This window comes from Leucoraja erinacea, chromosome 25 (genome assembly GCF_028641065.1).
Source record: "Leucoraja erinacea ecotype New England chromosome 25, Leri_hhj_1, whole genome shotgun sequence".
In the NCBI taxonomy this organism is placed as follows: domain Eukaryota; kingdom Metazoa; phylum Chordata; class Chondrichthyes; order Rajiformes; family Rajidae; genus Leucoraja; species Leucoraja erinaceus.
This window is the reverse complement of record NC_073401.1, coordinates 18,878,324-18,897,319: the sequence shown is the minus strand read 5'-3', so window position 1 is coordinate 18,897,319 and position 18,996 is coordinate 18,878,324. Positions and strand designations below refer to the sequence as shown.

Sequence of the window (18,996 nt, the reverse complement as noted above, 5' to 3'; positions counted from 1 at the left end):
AGTAGCATCTTGGACTTTGCCCGAATCTTTTCTTGTTACAATAAAACACTGTTTCAATACAGACACGCGTCTTCGCCGGAGAGGCTGCCTGATCCACTGAGGTACTCCAGCATTTTGTGTCTGTCTTCCGCTGTGTTGATGTAGTCCTGGACTGAGTTTGTGTTGTGGGTGACTAGTGCTCCTGTGACAAATGGCATGGTCTGTATTCCTATGTTTTAAAATATATATATCAATGGCCTACTGGGCGTTTTGCTGAAAGTGTCCCAGCCTATAGCACCTCCGGCAGATGTGGTCCTGAGGCCAGTGTTACCACGGCAACCGGCCAGGACTCGATGCCGGGGAACTCCAATCACGCGTTAATGTTGGTCTCAGAGTAAGGTGATCATGAACATTTGTGAAGCTTTCATGCGGTTGAAGAATCGGCCAGGGGTGGGTGGCTGGAGGGGAGTGAGGAACCGGTGATGTGTTGGGCAATTTTCACCACCCTCTGCAGTGCTTTCCGGTCGGAGACAGAGCAGTTGCCATATACAGTTGGTAAGGATGCTCTCGATGGTGCAGCGGTAGAAGTTCACCAGAATCTGAGGAGACAGATGGACCTTCTTTAGCCTGGAATATAAAGGGTCAGAAGGTGTTTTATAGCTAAACAGACCAGTGATTACAGCACACATGGCACACTGTGGGCTCGAGATCGCGTTCTTCCGAAACATTTAATTCTGAGCCTTCTTGAGGAAGGATATTCAGGATTGGAAGGAGTGCAGCGTGGATTTACTGGAATGATAACCAAACACCAAAGGTTAAGTATGAGAAGCATTTTCACAAACCATGGGTTATACTCCAAACCATGGGTTGTACTTCAGTGGTTCAATGGTACTTTATCATCACCTGTGCAGTGAAATTCTTTTTTTTAATGTACAACTCAGTGACAAACCTACTATACATTAGGCACAATCATGCTAAGTACAAGAGTGTAGGATAGACCATATTGAGTCAGACAAGAGTCGCCACATTTCAGGCACCATCTTATACTAACATTTTTTTAAAGTGTTGGACTCTCAACTTACTTTCAGGAACTTGAAAGTTGAGGAGGAAATTTGGTTCAGAGTTAATGGAAATGGACTGGGAGAAATTATATCTGTTGGTCAGTGAGTTGAGGACGAGGGGAATAATCTGGAGATTGGATTCCAGAATAATTTGGACCTGTATGTTCCAATAAGGAGGAAGGGCAAGGATGGCAAGTTAACATAACCTTGGATAACCAAAGAGGTTGTAAATTTGGTCAGAAAGAAAACCAAAGCGTATGTGCCAACAAAAAGACATTGTGGGGTGAAAGTCCTTCTTTCGTGTCCATCTTGTTTCAAGTGTTGACATCGCTGTCATTGTCCGTCCTGAATAGGATGCAAACTTCCAGCGACAATCAATGGGAGCCATCACTTGCTACAATAGATGATGGTGGTAGCAGAATTAGATCAGTTTCCAGCCCTGCGACTTGAACGCTTCTGCTATGGGGCCCGGCTGAAAGTCGTGTCCTGCCTGTACCTCCGTGTAAGGGTTAGAAAGATGACATCAGACAGGGTCTTTGTGGAATTTAAATCAAGGAGGAAAGAACTTGCAGGTGATTAGTACTGCTAAGGAGGGACATGAAATGTAATTGGCGAGGCTGACTAAAGAATGCTTTTGATACGTACGTTAATCACAAGAGGGTGACCAGGGAGAAGGTAGGACAGCTCAAAGATAAAGGAGGGAATCTATGGTTGGAGAGAGGATGTAGGCGAGGTGCTAAACGTGTACTTAGCATCTGTATTCACCAAGGAGAAGTACAGTGATATCAGTGTGGAGAATACTAGTATGCATGGGCAGTTTGAGTCAAGGAGGAGGAGGTGTTGGGGCTCTTGAAGAGTTTTAAAATAGATAAATCCCAGGACCTGATGGGGTCTATCCCAGGGTATTGAGAGAGGCAACAGAGATGTGAGAGTTCAGGAGATCAAAGCAAGAGGAAAGTGTACAGTTAATGCAAGACCTTTAACAGTATTGAGGTAAAGGGGATCTTGAGGTCCAAGCCCATTGCTCCCCAAAGATGGCAACACAAGTAGATGGGAGTGGTAAAGAAAGTCTATAGTATGCTTGACTTCATTGGTCATGACTGTATGCTAGTCAGGAAGTCATATTGCAGGCTTAGAGGACTATAGTTTGGCTGCTGCTAGAGTATTGCGTGCAGCTCTGTTACAGGAAAGATGTGAAGATTTTGGAGAGGGTGCAGAAGAAGTTCACCAGAATGCTGTCTAGACAGCAAGGCTGTTACAGATTTGGGTTGATTTCTTTGTTTAGTTAATTGCCACCTGTACCGAGGTACAGTGAAAAGCTTTTGTTGCCTGCTGACCAGTTGGAAAGACAATCCATGATTACAATTGAGCTATCCGCGTAGTACTGATACATGATAAACTGAATAATGTTTAGTGCAAGGTAAAGTCTGATCGAAGAGAGTCCAAGGGTCTCCGATGAGTAGATAGTAGCTCGGGACTGCCCTCTAGTTGTTGGTGGGATGCACCTGCACAAACCTGCACATCTTTGGAATGTGTGAGGAAACCGGAGCACCCGGAGAAAACCAATACGGTCACAGGGAGAACGTGCAGAGTCCACACAGACAGCACCTGTAGTTATGATCAAACCCAGATCTCTGGCATTGTAAGGCAGCAAGTGTGCTGCCCTGCAGCGAATTCTCAGTCCCTGCTCATGCCTTCTAGTGAACAGATGGATGATGATCAGATTCTTGCCAAATGATGAAATAAATGACACAAACTGTAAACCCTCATTCATCTTTGTCAGGAATATTCCATTGATTTGTTTTGCTAGTCCAGCACCCGCACCCTCTTGTCTCCAGTTTCCTTGTGAATTATTCACGTTTTTGGGGGGAACTAGACTGGGTGGTTGGTGTGTTCCAGGTGTTCTTTGTCCCGAGCAGGTAGTTACACCTGGTAATTCTGTGCGCAGGAATTTCGTGACCACAATCCTTGCCCACTGTCTGGGCTCAGGCCCGATGTCAGGAAGGGGAAAGGGATGGTACAGGCTGCCTCGTGTTCGGGCTAGTGATGGCGAATGGGAGCGGCCTGATGCTGGACGGGCCCTGATGTTAGATTGTTAATTGTGGACTGCGGAACGAGGGCAGTAACGGATCCTGACAATTAGTGGCGAAGATGGGCACTAAAAGAGAAAAGGAATAGGTGCCGTTTCAGGTCGAGATCCTTCTTCAGACTGAGACTCAGGGGAGAGGGAGTCTAGAGATATGGAAGGGTAAGGTGTGAAAATGACAGATCATAGTAGACGATGGTAAGGACATGTAGAATGGTTCATTGTTCGCTGAGGAAGGTGCCAAGGAGGCGTACAATCAGTAACATTAATCAGAAGGTCAGTGAAACAAGTCGGGGAACTAGGGTGGGGGAGGGATGGAGAGCGAGGGAAAGCAAGGTTTATGAAGTTAAATAAATCAATATTCATACCAATAGGTTGTAAGCTGCCCAAGAGCAATATAAGGTGCAATTCTGGTGGGAGGGTGTTTGTAGAAAAACTATACACAATAGATTGTGTAAGTAAGGCAACAATTATTTTCAGCCAGGCTTCACAATAACACTGGGTGTTTCCATTCTTTTTCCTGTTTTTTAACCCGATGCACTGACAAATTCTTTAGTGCAGTGAGTTCCATTGTGTTTGGGCAACAACAACTAACTGCTAAAGATCTCCGATGTAGTTTCAAGGATACAGGGGGGTTTGCAAAGCTCTGGAGTAACATACATGAATCAAGGAGCTTTCATAGTTGGTGTAAAACCATAGAACAGTCCGTCAGATTGTTGGAAAACTTGACATCTTACTTGTCCCCTGGTGTTAGCTTCTCACCAGCTCTCCCTTGCACTTTCTGCCCTCCACACCATCACGCACCACTCGCCTGGTGCCCGTCCCCTCTCCTGCCCAATCACCCCTTCCCTCCCCCATCGGTCCTCTGACCAGACCTCCCATACACCCACGTCACCCTGGCTGACACTTGCTGTGGTTTGTTTGCTGGGTTGTGCTGGTACAACCAGATTCTGAAGGGAGCCCGCCCTCCATTGACAAAGGTTCAGGACTTGGGCAGACTTGAATTGCGATCCATGCATCTGAAGCCAGAAGTGTTTCTATGCTTCTGCACTGTTCTGCGGCTCCTCTCCAGATGCTGAGGGAAGTCTATACCGCGGACTCTGTATTAATAACGGGTTAGATTGATCACAACGGATCCTTGACTGGATTGCATTGAGAAGCTGGGAGAGTTGTTGTGGTTACCTTGGAGTGAGTGAGTCATGGCTGGAGGTATCCAGACAAACAAAAGGATATTTACCAGTGAATGAGTGTAACGTGGGTGAGGGTATTGGTGGAAGGTCAGGCCACACCTGGACAATACGTTTCAAGCAGCAGCCAACTGCATTGCAGTTAATGGTGGCAGCTACAGGTGACTTGCTGAGGTGGTCACGTTACTGTTGGCTGGGCCTTTGTTGGGCGGGGGACTGTTGAATGAATGATGCTTTATTATCCCGTGATGTCATAGTGGGATTCTTTGTCCTATGCAAAGAGTCGCCACATGTAGGGAGGGCACTGTCAAAGTTACAAAATATTCCATTTAGTCCCCAATAGGACCCTCTGCCCCCTCCCCCAAGATGGGTCCCCCTTTGTTTTCTTGGCTGCTCCTTAAGGTTGGGTCCTTTGTTCTCTGCGGCACATATGGCACCCACGTGGCCCATTCTTGACTGCCGGCGGAGGGGCCGTGGTTCGGGGAGGGGGGGTTGGCTGCTTTTCCCAACTAACAAGCTGCTGGAGGAGCTCAGTGGGTCAGGTACCTCAACCCTGTTTACCCTGGATTCCAGCATCTCCGGTCCCTTATGTCTCCGTAAACCTCTGTGTGTCTGGGTGTCGTTAGTCTTTAGATCTGTACACTTCCTTGAACACAAATCATCCAAACAGAACAATAACATTTGGTCGCTTTTGCTGCATTACAAAATCGTCATTGTAGCTGGAAAAACTGCTTTTATTTTGAAGGTTGAATTTAAAGTCTTTCATGATCTGTGTGGGTTGGAGACAACAGGAGAGGTTATCATTTTCAATCCAGGTTTGAATATCAAAGAAAGAAGAATGCCAAGTAGCATTCTAGCGGTTAATAAGAAACCAATTGGAATTGATTTCCTGTCCCTCCCTGTGGCAAAACGGGTGCTAATTTGTGGTATATGGTTGTGTGTGAAATAAAAAGTAGGCAGTTCACAGTGGACGTATCCTGAAACTTTTTGAAACTTAAACCATCGTGGAAAGGTGCAGTGGCTTGCCTGACTCGGCACGATCTGGGCCGCAGATCATATCATGCCAGCAGGATCCTTCTAACCCATTTGTTACTGAAGCTTTGACCTGGTGACCTGTTACTGAAGCTTTGACCTGTGGAGCAGATCCTTCTTGGGTACCGAGACTTTAACACTTCAAGTGGAAAAAGCTTGTTGCAATTGTTTCGATCTGTCAACGACCAACTTGCAATCAGGGTGTGAGAGGTACTGGTTATAAAATGTAGCCTCTCCCAGATTATTTAGAATTGCACTATTCACTGTCACAGAGACGTCTGCAGATGACGGTGAACCTTTACTTGAGCATCGCAGTACAATAGCAAAAGGATTTGAGTATAAGAGCAGGGAGGTTCTACTGCAGTTGTACATGGTCTTGGTGAGACCACATCTGGAGTATTGCGTACAGTTTTGGTCTCCCAATCTGAGGAAAGACATTCTTGCCATAGAGGGAGTACAGAGAAGGTTCACCAGACTGATTCCTGGGATGGCAGGACTTTCATATGAAAAAAGACTGGATAGACTCGGCTTGTACTCGCTAGAATTCAGAAGATTGAGGGGGGATCTTATAGAAACTTACAAAATTCTTAAGGGGTTGGACAGGAAGAGGAAGATTATTCCCGATGTTGGGGAAGTCCAGAACTAGGGGTCAGTTTAAGGATAAGAGGGAAGTCTTTTAGGACCAAGATGAGAAAATAATTTTTTACACAGAGAGTGGTGAATCTGTGGAATTCTCTGCCTCAGAAGGTAGTTGAGGCCAGTTCATTGGCTATATTTAAGAGGGAGTTCGATGTGGCCCTTGTGGCTAAAGGGATCAGGGGGTATGGAGAGAAGGCAGGGATGGGATACTGAGTTGGATGATCAGCCATGATCATATTGAATGGCGGTGCAGGCTCGAAGGGGCGAATGGCCTACTCCTGCACCTATTTTCTATGTTTCTATATCTGGACACTCTCTTGGCCAATTCACCGAGATGCAGAGTCCAGTCAAGCAAAAGATTGACGCAAAGTGCTGGAATAACCCAGTGTGTCAGGCGGCATCCATGGAGAGAGATGGTAGGTGACATTTCGGACTGGCACCATTTTCCAGACTCTATTCATGCAGTTGTGATGAATGCCCCAGGTTGAGATTCACACATCACAGGAAATTAGGTAGTTCATTAAAGGAAATATCAGATAGAGAAACGTTTCCCTTTCCATGAGGTGACTGACCATAAAACACCGTTGTCTTTATGAGATTCCTATGAAGCTCTGAATCCTGTTCCGCTTGGCCTAAGAATCTGTGCATGTCCTTCCAACGTCTGCCCCCGCCCACTTCCACCCTTGTCCACTTCCACATCTTCCCCACCCCTCCCTCATCCCCTCTGTCCACTTTCATGCATCCCCTATCCTTCACCACCCCATCTGTCCACCTCCATGTCAGCTGTACCTGTGATGTTTACATGTGGTGTGTCTGGGGAAGAGTCCGTGGGGAAATTCTAGTCTGTTTTATGATTTTTCTTATTTTTTAGTTTTGTGTTTTTACAGAGTTCCTACTAGTTTTTTGGATCCCCAAGTTCACTCGTGCTTGGAGTTTGATTTTTTTCCAGTTTAAACCTCAGATCTGTGCATATTTAACAGCTCCTGGTTTTCCTGTTGAATTGAATTGAATTGAATTCCTTTATTGTCATTCAGACCTCACGGTCTGAACGAAATTTCGTGCCTGCAGTCATACATAAAATCATACAATAATAAAAAACACTAAACACAAATTAACATCCACCACAGTGTATCCTCCAAGCACCTCCTCACTGTGGTGGAGGCAAAAATCTTAGAGCTGTAGTCTCTTCCCTCCTCTTCTCCCTCTGCGCTGAGGCGATTCCCCACCGGGCGATGGTACAAACAGTCCCGCGGTCACCGAACCCCGCAAACGGGCCGGCTCAAACATCGCGGCCCGGGGGAGTTGAAGCTGCCGCCCTCCAGTCCAGCGGATGCAGCTGCTGGCCCACGGCTGAACCCCGGACTCAGGTCAGAGCCGCCAGAACGCCGTCCCAGCCACCGGAGCACCGCTTCCAGCCCCGAGCCGGATCGCCCTCACGTGAGTGCCGTTCCTACTCGAGCTGGGCCGCTCCGACGGGAGCGCCACAGCCCCTCACGGGAGCGCAGTTCCAGCCCCGAGCCGGGCCGCCCGCATGTGAGTCCTGACTGGCTGCCTCCGGAGTCTCGAGGTCGCCAGCTCCGCCATTAGGCCTCAGCGCAGACGGAGGCAGAGAAGGGGGATACGACAAAAATGTTGCATTCCCCGGAAGGGAGAGACAGCAAGCCCCGTTTCAACCCCCCACACCACACCACATAAACAAAACCCAAAAACCAAAAACTTAACTAGACAAAACGAAAAAAAACAACACAAAAAGTAAAGACAAACGAACTGCAGACGAGCCGCAGCCGTTCACCAGCGCCGCCACTTGGACAGACTATGCTCCAAGAATATAACCTGGAAGCTGCCAGTATTGTGGTTTTGTTTGTTGTCGGGCAATGATGTGAATCACCTTAAGTGAAACAGAAATTCTGCAGATTCAGAATCTAAATCAGTTTTACGTCAATTGATTTTTACAACAACTGTTACTTGTGGTAGTTGAGATGCTTGAGTGCAGTTGAACATTTGTGTTGGTTTGGCAACTTGTTTAATTTATAAAACTACACATTTTAAAATAACGATGGGATGTGGCTTTGTTGTGCTAATAAAGATTAAAAATTAATTAAAATATTTAAATTTGTTAAATAATAAAACCACATCATAATTTTAGGCATTTTACAGAAACAATGTTTTCTCTGTTACTGCATTTTACTAATAATAGCCTCAAAACATGCAGAAATATATGGGTTAATTGTTGATTGGCATGGAGTCTGTGGGCTGAAAGCGGCTGTTTCCACACTGTATCTTCAGCCCTCCCTGTCCGTTCCAACCAGAATGCCAGTCTAAACGAATCCTTTCTGCAAGTACATGATCCATATCACTCTAGTCCTTACTTGTTGTGTCTGTCTCAATGCCTCAAGCATTGCTGTCATGTCTGCTTTTACCACCTCCCCTGGCAGCGTTGTTCCAGACACTTACCACTCTTTGTGTAAAAACAAACTTGCTTCCCCAACTTCCTTTAAACTTTCCTCCTCTCACTTTAAACATATGCCCTCTAGTATTTGACATCTCCATCCTGGGGGAAGGACTCTGCATACTTATCTATTTCTATCAAGTCTTCCATCAGCCTCAGACTCTCCAGAGAAAACAATCCAAGTTTGTTCATGTATAGCTCATGTCCTTGAGACTAGATGGTGCGGTGACCAGAACTGCACACAATACTCCAAACGTAGCCTAACCAGAGTTTTATACACAGTTTCTTCCCAGCTGTTATCGGGTAACTGAATCATCCTGCCTCAACTAGAGAGCAGTCCTGAACTACTATCATTCTACCTCATTGGTGACCCTTGGATTATGTTTGATTGGACTTTACTGGATTTACTTTATACTAAACGTTATTCCCTTATCATGTATCTATATATTGTAAATGGTTCAATTGTAATCATGTATTGTCTTTCCATTGCCTGGTTAACACGCAACAAAGCTATTCACTGTACCTCGCTACACGTGACAATAAACTAAACTAAACTAAAACTGTAACATTACTTTCCAACTTTTATAGTTGGTTCCTGACCGATGCGGATAAACACACTGCCTGCCTTCCTGTACATTAACACTCCACAAGGCACTGCCTATACGTTAATCGGAGAAATGTCACAGCCATTTACTGTAAAATATCTTCTTGCCTTCTACTTCCCAAATACATCACCTCCCACGTGTCTGGATTAAACTCCATCTGTCATTTCTCTGCCCATATTTCCTTTGACAACCTTCCTCACTATCCAGAAGATAGACACAAAAAGCTGAAGTAACTCAGCAGAACAGGCAGCATCTCAGGAGAGAAGGAATGGGTGACGTTTCGGGTCAGGACCCTTCTTCTTCCTCGCTATCCACGTATCCACTGATTTACGTGTCGCCTGCAAACTTACTAATCAGCCCACCTATAATTTAATTCAACCTAGGTCCTGACATGGAACCTTGTGGACTACCCCGGCTGTAAACCTCCCTGTAGAAAAACACCGGTATTCTACTTCAAAGATCCTTCTGTGAATTTGTAAAAAAAACTGATCACATGTTCTCTGTGGAAGCTGGTTAATGAGTTACCTCCATTACAGTGTTTATTAAATGACACCAGTAAATTGGCTGTGAATAGCTCTGGGGATTGAAGGCCTTCAAAGTCTGCCCCCTTCCTAAAACAGAAGCACACACTAATGCTGATATAAATCTTCAGTTGTGATTTATTTCTTCAAAGTACAGCTTCGGATCATTAATTGCCATTGTGATGAAGTTAGTTAAGTTTGGTAAACAGTGCCGCACTAATCCGCAGGAGAAAGTACAAAGTTCCTGACCTTTGCCTGTTAGCTTGACCCTGGGAACTGCAGACTCCGTAGATGGGAAGTGCTCATGGTTCATAAGCCATAGGAGCAGAATTAGGCCACTCGGCCCATCGAGCCTGCTCTGCTGTTGTATTCAGAGCGGACAGAACACACACAATTAATTTTTTGCCCAGAGCTTTTTATACTGTTAATTTTTTTTTGACTTTTTTTGAGTCGAAGGAGATTCTTACGATGGACGGACATCTTTGGAGATGCTGCCTGACCCACTGTGTTACTCCAGCATTTTGTGTCTTCCATTGGTAACCCAGCATCTGCAGTTCCTTGTTTCTCCATTCAAGATTCTTGCAGAGCTCTGCGAGCTGCTGTAGGTTTTGGGCAAAGGGTCAGAGTAACTTGTCATTGCCGAGGCTTCAACAAGGTGAATCGCCGTGGAAACAGATTGCTGTGCCCAGCAAAGACCAGCCATGACCACAGACTGTACTGAGGACAGGCGCTGCTGCACACAGTGGTACAGGGATCAGGGGCTCACTGAGAACGCTAACACATTGTCTCCTGGATCCACACCTTTTTATGGGAAAGGAAAATAAAACTGCTGATGCTGGAAATCCGGAAAAAAATCAGAAGATGTTGGAAATTCTCACTTAGTCAAGCATCAGCCTGACCTGGCACATTAACTTTTCTTTCACCAGATGCTGCCTGACCTGCTGACTTGTGGCTGCATTTTCTGCTTCCACCTTATATTAATGGAAGCTTATCTTTGTCCTGTGTTTTGCTCTCTCTGGATTGGACTGAAACGACAATGTGTGTCAGGGAATTTTTGTTTGCATCAATTACCTGTTACAAATAGAATGATTATTGATTATAGACTTGCCTGCCAATTCTCTCCTCCCCCACCAGTGAAACAAGGGCTTGTAGCGGTGATTTGGTGACTATCCAGAGGGAGATTCAACATCAATCCCGGCTTTAAAATGTCAGAACCTGCAGCACAGTTCCCCATTGTTCCGATGCTAATTTGCATAGTTATTTCATAGTTATGAAAATTCTGAGAGTAAAGTTGTGATAGAAATTTAAAACTGACTGTGTGGTAGAAGACCTGTCACTAACAGAGTATATCCTTCAAAAACCCAACAAACCAACAACATTGGAAACACTAGAGAGGTTTTGACATTCTCTGTTTACCTCCGGCATTGTGTTTACAATATTGACACTCTACGGAGTTCATGAGATTTATATTGTGCCAATCCCTGTCCCCAGTGCTAAGGCTGTGTTCACATCCGTCTCATTGTGTCGGGCTGAAGCAAGGCCAGTGAATGGAGACAATTACAAGATAAAAATCCAAATGGATGATGCTTTTTATAGTCCTGAAAAAAGAAAGCTGCTCTCGTGTAAAAGGAACTTAAACTTGTGAACAAAGCGCTTGCTGTGTGACCTTGTTGTGATATTTGTAAAGATCAAGAGCCAAGAGAGTTTAATTGTCACATGCACCAGGAACGGAATAATGAAATCACTTGCTGCAACTTTACAGGCATGTTAACGCAACAGTGCATTCCATCGTATGTAATAAATAATAAGACAATAAATGATATATGTAACCAGACGCTAAAAATGCAAGCCACGTTAGAAAGTGCCAGCCTTATACAAAATCCAAAGTGATTCAGTGCTGAGGAAGGGTTGTTGGTGTGGTTCCAGAGGTTGGTCAGAAGAAGCTGTTCTTGAACCTTGAGGTAATGGTCCACAAGCTCCTGTACCGCCTTCCCAAAGGTAGCAGCGAGATGAGAGCATGGCCAGGGTGGTGCGGGTCTTTGATATTAGCTGTTCCTTGAGGCAGTGCTTCTTATAAACCACTGCAACAGTGGGCGGGGGTGTGTTGGGTCAGTACTTGTGATGGACCGGGCAGTGTTTTGCTACTTTCTGCAGTCACCTTTGTTCCTGAGCATTTGAGTTACTGCACCAAGCAGTGACACGGCCGGTTAGCATGCTCTCCCCGTACATCTGTAGATGTTCAGTAGAGTATTCGGCAACATGCCAAATCTCCTCAAAGTTCAGAGGAAGAAGATGTATTGATGAGCTTTCTTTATGATGGCACCAATGTGCTGGCCCAGGACAGATCTTCAGAGATGTGTACACCCAGGAACTTCTGCTGTTGACTCTCTCCACCGATGTCCCACCAATGAAGACAAGTGCACGGTCCCTTGGCTTTCCCTTCCTGAAGTCAACAATCAGATCCTTAGTCTTGCTAATGTTGAGAGCGAGATTGTTTGATCTACCGCCTGTGCTCTCTCACTGTCACCTGTTATTTCTCCAACAATGATTTAGTTTAACATAGAAACATGGAAAATAGGTGCAAGAATAGGCCATTTGGCCCTTCGAGCCAGCATCGCCATTCAATATGATCATGGCTGATCAAAATCAGTACCCCGTTCCTGCTTTCTCCCCATATCCCTTGATTCCGTTAGCCCTAAGAGCTATATCTAACTCGCTCTTGAAAACATCCAGTGAATTGGCCTCCACTGCCTTCTGTGGCAGAGAATTCTACACATTCACAACTTTATTATTGTCATGTGGGCAATAACTTCTTACTTGAAGTTAGCGAAGTTAATGTTCATACGGCTGGGGTGTAAGCTGCCCAAGCGAAATATGTGGTGCTGTTCCTCCAATTTGCGCTGGGCCTCGCTCTGACAATGGAGGAGGCCCAGGACAGAAAGGTCAGTGTGGGAATGGGAGGGGCAGTTAAAGTGTTTAGCAACCAGGAGATCAGGTAGGTTCATGCGGACTGAGCGAAGATGTTGAGCGAAATGGAAGAGAAGTGTCTGGCCCAGCTGGGAAACAGCTGTGGAAATGATGGCCATGGGATGCATGTGAACTGAATGTAAAACATCTGCCTCTTGTTTCCTGAGAAGATTATTATGTTTTACTTTGAACTATTTGTACAGAAATTGTTTAATGTTCGAGACAGTTAATGCAGCGCAGTGAGGTTATTTACTCAGTATCACTGACCTGGTCATCTGTATTTAAGTCGGTCATTTATTTGAGAGATACAGCATAGAAACAGGCTCTTCGGCCCATCTGGTCCACACCGACCACTGATCACCCATTCACTTTAGCCCTATATTATCCCACTCTCTGTTGCACGTAGAAATCATTATTCACAATGAGTTGTGAACAGGTACTGTTTAATGACAATGAAGGAAGCAGCAGGTCCGGAGGGTTCTGGCCTTTGGTTCAGGTCTACATATTGGCCAGAATGAGGAAGTAAAAACCACAGGCAAAAGTTAAATTTTGGGCCACCATAACGACAGAGTAATCCATGAAATGTCCTGCAACACTTTGTCTTATCCAATGTGCCTTGGTTGAGGCAGCAACGTACCTGGAGAAAAAGATGTATCAGCTGCTTTTAATTTGATGTTAATTTACACCTGAAATGTCAGGGAGTGTAAACTCCACATGACACCGCACAATGATCAGCTGAGTTCTTACAACAACGTGAGTTTCTCATTGTTGAAATAACAGTTAAATCTTTCATGGCGCCCACCATTAATTCCACGGGTTTGGATTGCATATTTCTACAACTGTTTACTGAGGCAGCTATTCACCGATGGGGCACTTCTTCCTGCAGCAGTGGGTGCGTTGTGGGTGGCACAGAACTCCCATTGTGCTGGTCACAGAAGGTTTAAATAGAATCAGCGGAGAGCCAGTCAGAGCATCGAAAACTAAAACACTGCTGATGCCATGCAAGAAAATGCTGGGAACAATCAGCAGTTCGGATGATACTACTTCAACACTGTACGGTGTTGATGTTTAGAAAGGCACAATTGGGTGAGTTGGGGTCTCTTTCAATGTGCAGGTATGATGTGAGAGTGGCATTGTTCACACAGTGGGTGTTGCAAATTAGTCCAGCACTTCGGTGCCTTCAGTGGCGCAGCGGGTAGAGCTGCTGCCTCACAGCACCAGAGACCCGGTTTTGATCCTGACATTGGGTGCTGCCTGTATGAAGGTTGTACGTTCTCCTTGTCATCGCATGGGTTTCCTCCGGGTGCTCCGGTTTCCTCCCACATCCCAAAGACGTGCAGGTTTGTAGGTTAATTGGCCCTCTGTAAATTGTCCCCAATGTTGGGGTGGAAAATGGCAACCTTCACGTGGCCCGCCCTGTTTCGACGAATGCAATCAACCCGGCGGCGTGCACAATCAAATAAGATCAAATAGAACAAGTTGTCCTACAACTTTAGGCTGTGCAAGAAGAGAAGAAGTCCCCAATGTGTGGGGTGTGGATGAGAAATTGTGATAACATAATGTGAATGGACGATCGATGGTTGCTCTGGGCTCGGTAGGCAGAAGGGTTTGTTTCAATGCTGTATCTTTTACTCAATCAACCAATAAGCGAATTTTACAGCTGGTGTGCTCTTCTAAGTGGGTGATCGGCATCAATGGACAAAGTATAACATCTGACAGAAGCCTTCAATTACTCCTCCAACCCCAGTCCTTCTGCCCGGGCTCCGGCCCAATGAAGAATCCAGAGAATGCCTTAGTTGTCGTGATTTGCTGCCCTCTGCACCGTACTCTGTTCCATGGGAATGTTGGTGTGGGAATTTGTGTTGACATGAAGCTTTGGTGCCAAACAGAAATATGTGAGGTTTGCAATGCCTTTAACATGGCCCGTGCCAGTGAGAGCACATTTTAATTTGATAGTCAGCTTGCGATGCCTACTGACATAAAGTAAGGAATTACAAATTAAAAAAAATTATTTTACAATCCACATTGAAACCTTCCCGCAGTTTTGAAGCAGCCCGTGTTGAAGAGATTATCCCCATGAAAGGGGTTTGGAAATGGTTCTTCATCACTGGGTTCTCTGTAGACACAGGCCGCAGTGTCTCATGTGGGCCCTATGCGTGAATGAACATCCATCCATGTTAGACACAGTGTACTGAGGTGTCTGCTCAATGTGTGCAAGTCACTTGTCCATGGATCCTGTGGAATTAGCCAGTGTTCTCAGCCTCACTTCATGGTTTGGACATTTTTGTGCTTGGATGAGACCTGGGTGATGCACAGTTGAACAGGCTGTCAACAATCACCCTGCCACCAGTAAACAAATATTTGGACAGATTGTCAGGATTCTGGCTGTGAATATGAGAAGGTGACCTGTTTGTCATTTGGGAGTGATGAGGTGCTCCCATTGTCTGGAGAATACTTCCATGAAGGGGCATTAATGATTGTTTAATGCATCAGTTTATATGATCTTCATTGGAATGATTTAATTGGGGAATTGTTGCTTTTCATTTCTTTCACTGAAGATCAGGTGATGACTAAATCAACATGTGCCAATACCAGGTTGGATGGAAAACAACTTAAAATTCTAAAGGAGTTTATTCTGAACAAGTGTGAGGTGTTGCACTTTGGGAGGCTAAGTGTAAAGGGAAAGTGTGTAGCTGATGACAAGACCATTGACAACATTGGTGTCCAGAGGGATTTTGAGGTCCAAGTCTATTACTCCCTGAAAGTGGCAACACATATAGATAGAGTGGTGAAGAAGGCATATGGTATGCTAGCCTTCATTGGTCAGGCCAGAGGTCAGAGTATAAGTCATGTTGCAGTTTTATTTATTTTTTTAAATGGCACCATTTGGAGTTTTGGTCACCCCATTATAGGGAGGATATGGAGGTTTCGGAGAGGGTGCAGAAGAATGGTCCCTAGATTAGGGGGTTATTAGTTGTAGGCGGGCAAACTTGAATTGTTTTGGAAGTTGAGGGGAGACTGATTGAAGTATATAAAATAATGAGGGGCATAGTTGGGTAGACAGGCAGAATTTTTGTCTCAGGATGGAAATGTCTAAGATTAGACAGCATAGCTTTAAGGTGAAAGGGCAAAGTTTAAAGGAAATGTGCCGCGCAAGATTTTTTATATAGAGGGTGGTGTGTGTCTGCAATGCATTGTCAGGGGGGAAGGTAAAAGCAGATACAGTAATAGCTAGGAGCTTTTAGATAGGCACATGGATATGCAAGGAATGGGGGGGATATGTATCACATGCAGGCAGAGGAGATTTGTTTAAACTGGCATTGTGTTTGGCAAGGGCATTACAGGCCGAGAGCCCTGTTTCTGTGCTGTATTGTTCTATGTTCTAATTCGCCTTATCTTTAATTGTATAAATTTAGAACTCAGTACATTAATCTGCTGCTTGAGAAACGAAGTGTTCAAAGTCCAGAGTTTTATAGCTCACTCTTGGTCTGCATCTTTGCTCTGTTGTAATGGATGACGTTGTGGGTTGCAACTGATAACAAAGGGATTGGCATTCAGAATACAATGTCATCACAAAGCTTCATGATATTAGCTAATCCATAGGATCGTTGCACTTTGCATTGATAATGCTGGTTGCGGGTAATTTTACTGTCGGTATTTAAAGTATGAAAAATCCCTCTATTGTCCAGCTGTCTACGATCTCTTCAAATGTAATTCGTAAGGAATTACAATCCCCACTCCTTCCACATTTCATCCTTTGCGCCTCTCCTAAAAACAGCAGAATATGTTTTGAAAGTTTCAGATGGAAGAGTGCCAGTAAATGTTAATGTTCAAGTTTTGTCTGAACTGTAACTTGAATTGCAAACAGTAAACATGAAGGTACAGAGAGCAGGCAGTGAGGGAAATAGTATGGTAATATATATTGACAAGGGATGTAGCAAAACTTGGTAACATTTTACAAGCCGTTGTGCAAACACCTAAAGGAAAGGTTAGATTTATTATTGTCGAGTGCAGTGAAAAGTTTGTTTTGCATGCTCTCTAATCAGATCAGATAACACTAGATGTAAATACAATCAAGCCAAACTCGGGTACAATAGGTAGAGCAAAGGGGCAGATACAGAGTCTAGTTCTCAGCATTGTAGCACATTTATTATCGCCTTCCCTGACACTTGCCTGAGAACGAGTCCAGCAAAGGATCACCTGACCATTTCCGGAGTGAAGCTGGGTGGACAGAAGAGGGATTTGGTGCCATGGCTTTCATTGTCTGTGAGGCAATGAGAGGCTTGGTAGGAATCGATAAGGTAATAAAGGGCTTTAAGACAAACCGCACATCGCCAGCCACAAATAACAGCTGCAACGCTGGCTGTGGGCGAGGAATCGGCCATTTAGAGCGATGTGGCTCAGATTAAGTGAACACTCATGTGATTATATTCACCAGTGAGGTCACTGAGTTGTTTGATGCAAAGGAAACGAATGGGTGTGTGATTTAGACCAGGGTGGAGTTGATCTTGATTAGCCAGAAGGTTCTGGAATGGCAGAGCCAACTTTGGAGCCGACTTCTCTCCCGCTTCCATTTGCTGTTTTGTAGCACGTTCTATATGGAGAGTGAATAGATGGGTCTTTAAATTCATCCTTGCGGTCTTTCATTGATCTAAGAGAGAGAAAGTGGAATTTTGTTGAAGATGTGGTTTTTTTTTTAGAATGCTTTTGGCTTTTTCTTGTACGTTTCCTTCCCTTTTTCTTTCCATCTCCCTCTTTCACCAAGTTCATGACTCTGCTCGGTGCCACAGTCCCATTGGCTGGGGGCACTGATGACAACCTCAGCTTCCCTTCTCCACACCTGTCTCCACATCCCACTCCTGTCTCTGCCATGATACTATGTGTCCACGTTTCTTCAACAAATCTGGGAGAAAGGGCATCTGGAGGAATCCTGGACTACTGTCATCATGTACACTCCTCCCAGGAGATGTCTATGTTCCATTGGGACTGAGGGACAACCAACCTTCCAGCCACGTGGAGCATTATCATCTGCAATGGAGTTAGCATCTTGTGTTGGATAAAGATGTAGTCTCTGGTGCAGAGGGTTCAATGCCTGTTCAGATTTGTACCTGGAATTAAAGATTGTGACCATTGCCCTCAAATTATCCTCCATTTACTGCAGACTTGCATTTTCAGTCGAGATAATATCACAATATGTGAGGGAATAATTCACAACTCAGATATTTCTGACCTTAAGGTCAGGCAGCAAATATCATGTTACGAATGTCATTAAAAAAAATATATTGACTTTCTGGGTCTGCAATCACTTTGTGCTGAGTATTTTGGTGATATATTTAAATCCCTGATTGTGGAAAATGTAGAGACGTTGACTTTTTCAGAACATGTGCTGCAAGTAAGCTGAAAGATGAGGAAGATGTTATTTAACAAAAGCAAGAGAGAAAAAAACATTATTGTGAAGAAAACAGAAATGGGGCTCATGGTGGAAATCTCAACAGATACTTCTTGTATTGTTGAAGAGGAACACATCTGGAGCAGTTGAGCTGATGTTTGGAGTTTTCGGTTGACTCTGGCGAGTCCAATGACTCCTAATTTCTTAGACACAAAATGCTGGAGTAACTCAGCGGGTCAGGCAGCATCTCTGGAGAGAAGGAATGGGTGACGTTTCGGGTCGAGACCCTTCAGACTGAGAGTTAGGGGAGTGGGAGACATAGAGATATGAAAGGGTAAGGTGTGAAAAGGACAGACATTGATAAGGAAATTGTTGGCCGAGGGGAAGGTGACAAGAAGACGTACATCAGTAAAATTAATCAGGATAGTGAACCAATTGGAGAACTAGGGACAGACAGAGAGGCAAAGCAAGGGTTACTTGAAGTTAGAGAAATCAATATTCATACCGCTGGGTTGTCAGTTGCCCAAGCAAAATATGAGGTGCTGTTCAATTTGCACTGGGCCTCACTCTGACAGTGGAGGAGGCTCAGGACAGAAGGGTCAGTTTGTCATCTTCCCCTCTCGGTGTTGTGTCGGTGGCATTGAGCATCTACATAGTAATTTCAAGCCCAGTCACAGAGCTGGGCAGGTGGGGTTGTGTAAACTGCTGTGCTCAGTGGCAGTGGTGACCCTGGACAGTTTCTGGTCCAGGTTGGCTGCAGCGAGGTTTAGTTTATTTTAGTGAACTGAGCTACATGAATCCATGTACTGGATGGGAGTGATGGAGGCTTGTGTCCCCTCGTGGGTTTCCACCAGCAGCTGTTTCTGGGAGGAGGGTAAATCTCTGAGAGATGTTTGGTATCTACAGGGTTAACGTGTGCCTATTTGGAAAGTTGGCTTCAATCCAATAGTTGGCAGCAGACTACATAACGTGGGATAACTGAACAGTTCGGATGAAAGAAAATACTTTGGTAATCTGCTTCTTTGATGGTGATAATGGTTTTGATGCAGTTAAAGGATTGATTTAAGGTGAAGGAGCACTA

General features: G+C 44.8%; 1 protein-coding gene across 3 annotated transcripts in view; it reads left to right on the top strand.

Moving 5' to 3' along the window:
* Positions 1-18,996, top strand: part of LOC129709477 (uncharacterized) — a 51,318-nt gene that overhangs the window by 909 nt on the left and 31,413 nt on the right. The window contains exon 1 of one of the 3 annotated variants that reach the window (XM_055655896.1): positions 13,523-13,612. The exons of the other annotated variants lie outside the window; for them this stretch is intronic. The gene's annotated coding sequence lies outside the window, so the exon portion shown is untranslated. Of the gene's footprint in view, positions 1-13,522; positions 13,613-18,996 lie in introns of those variants that run through there. 3 annotated transcript variants of the gene reach the window in all.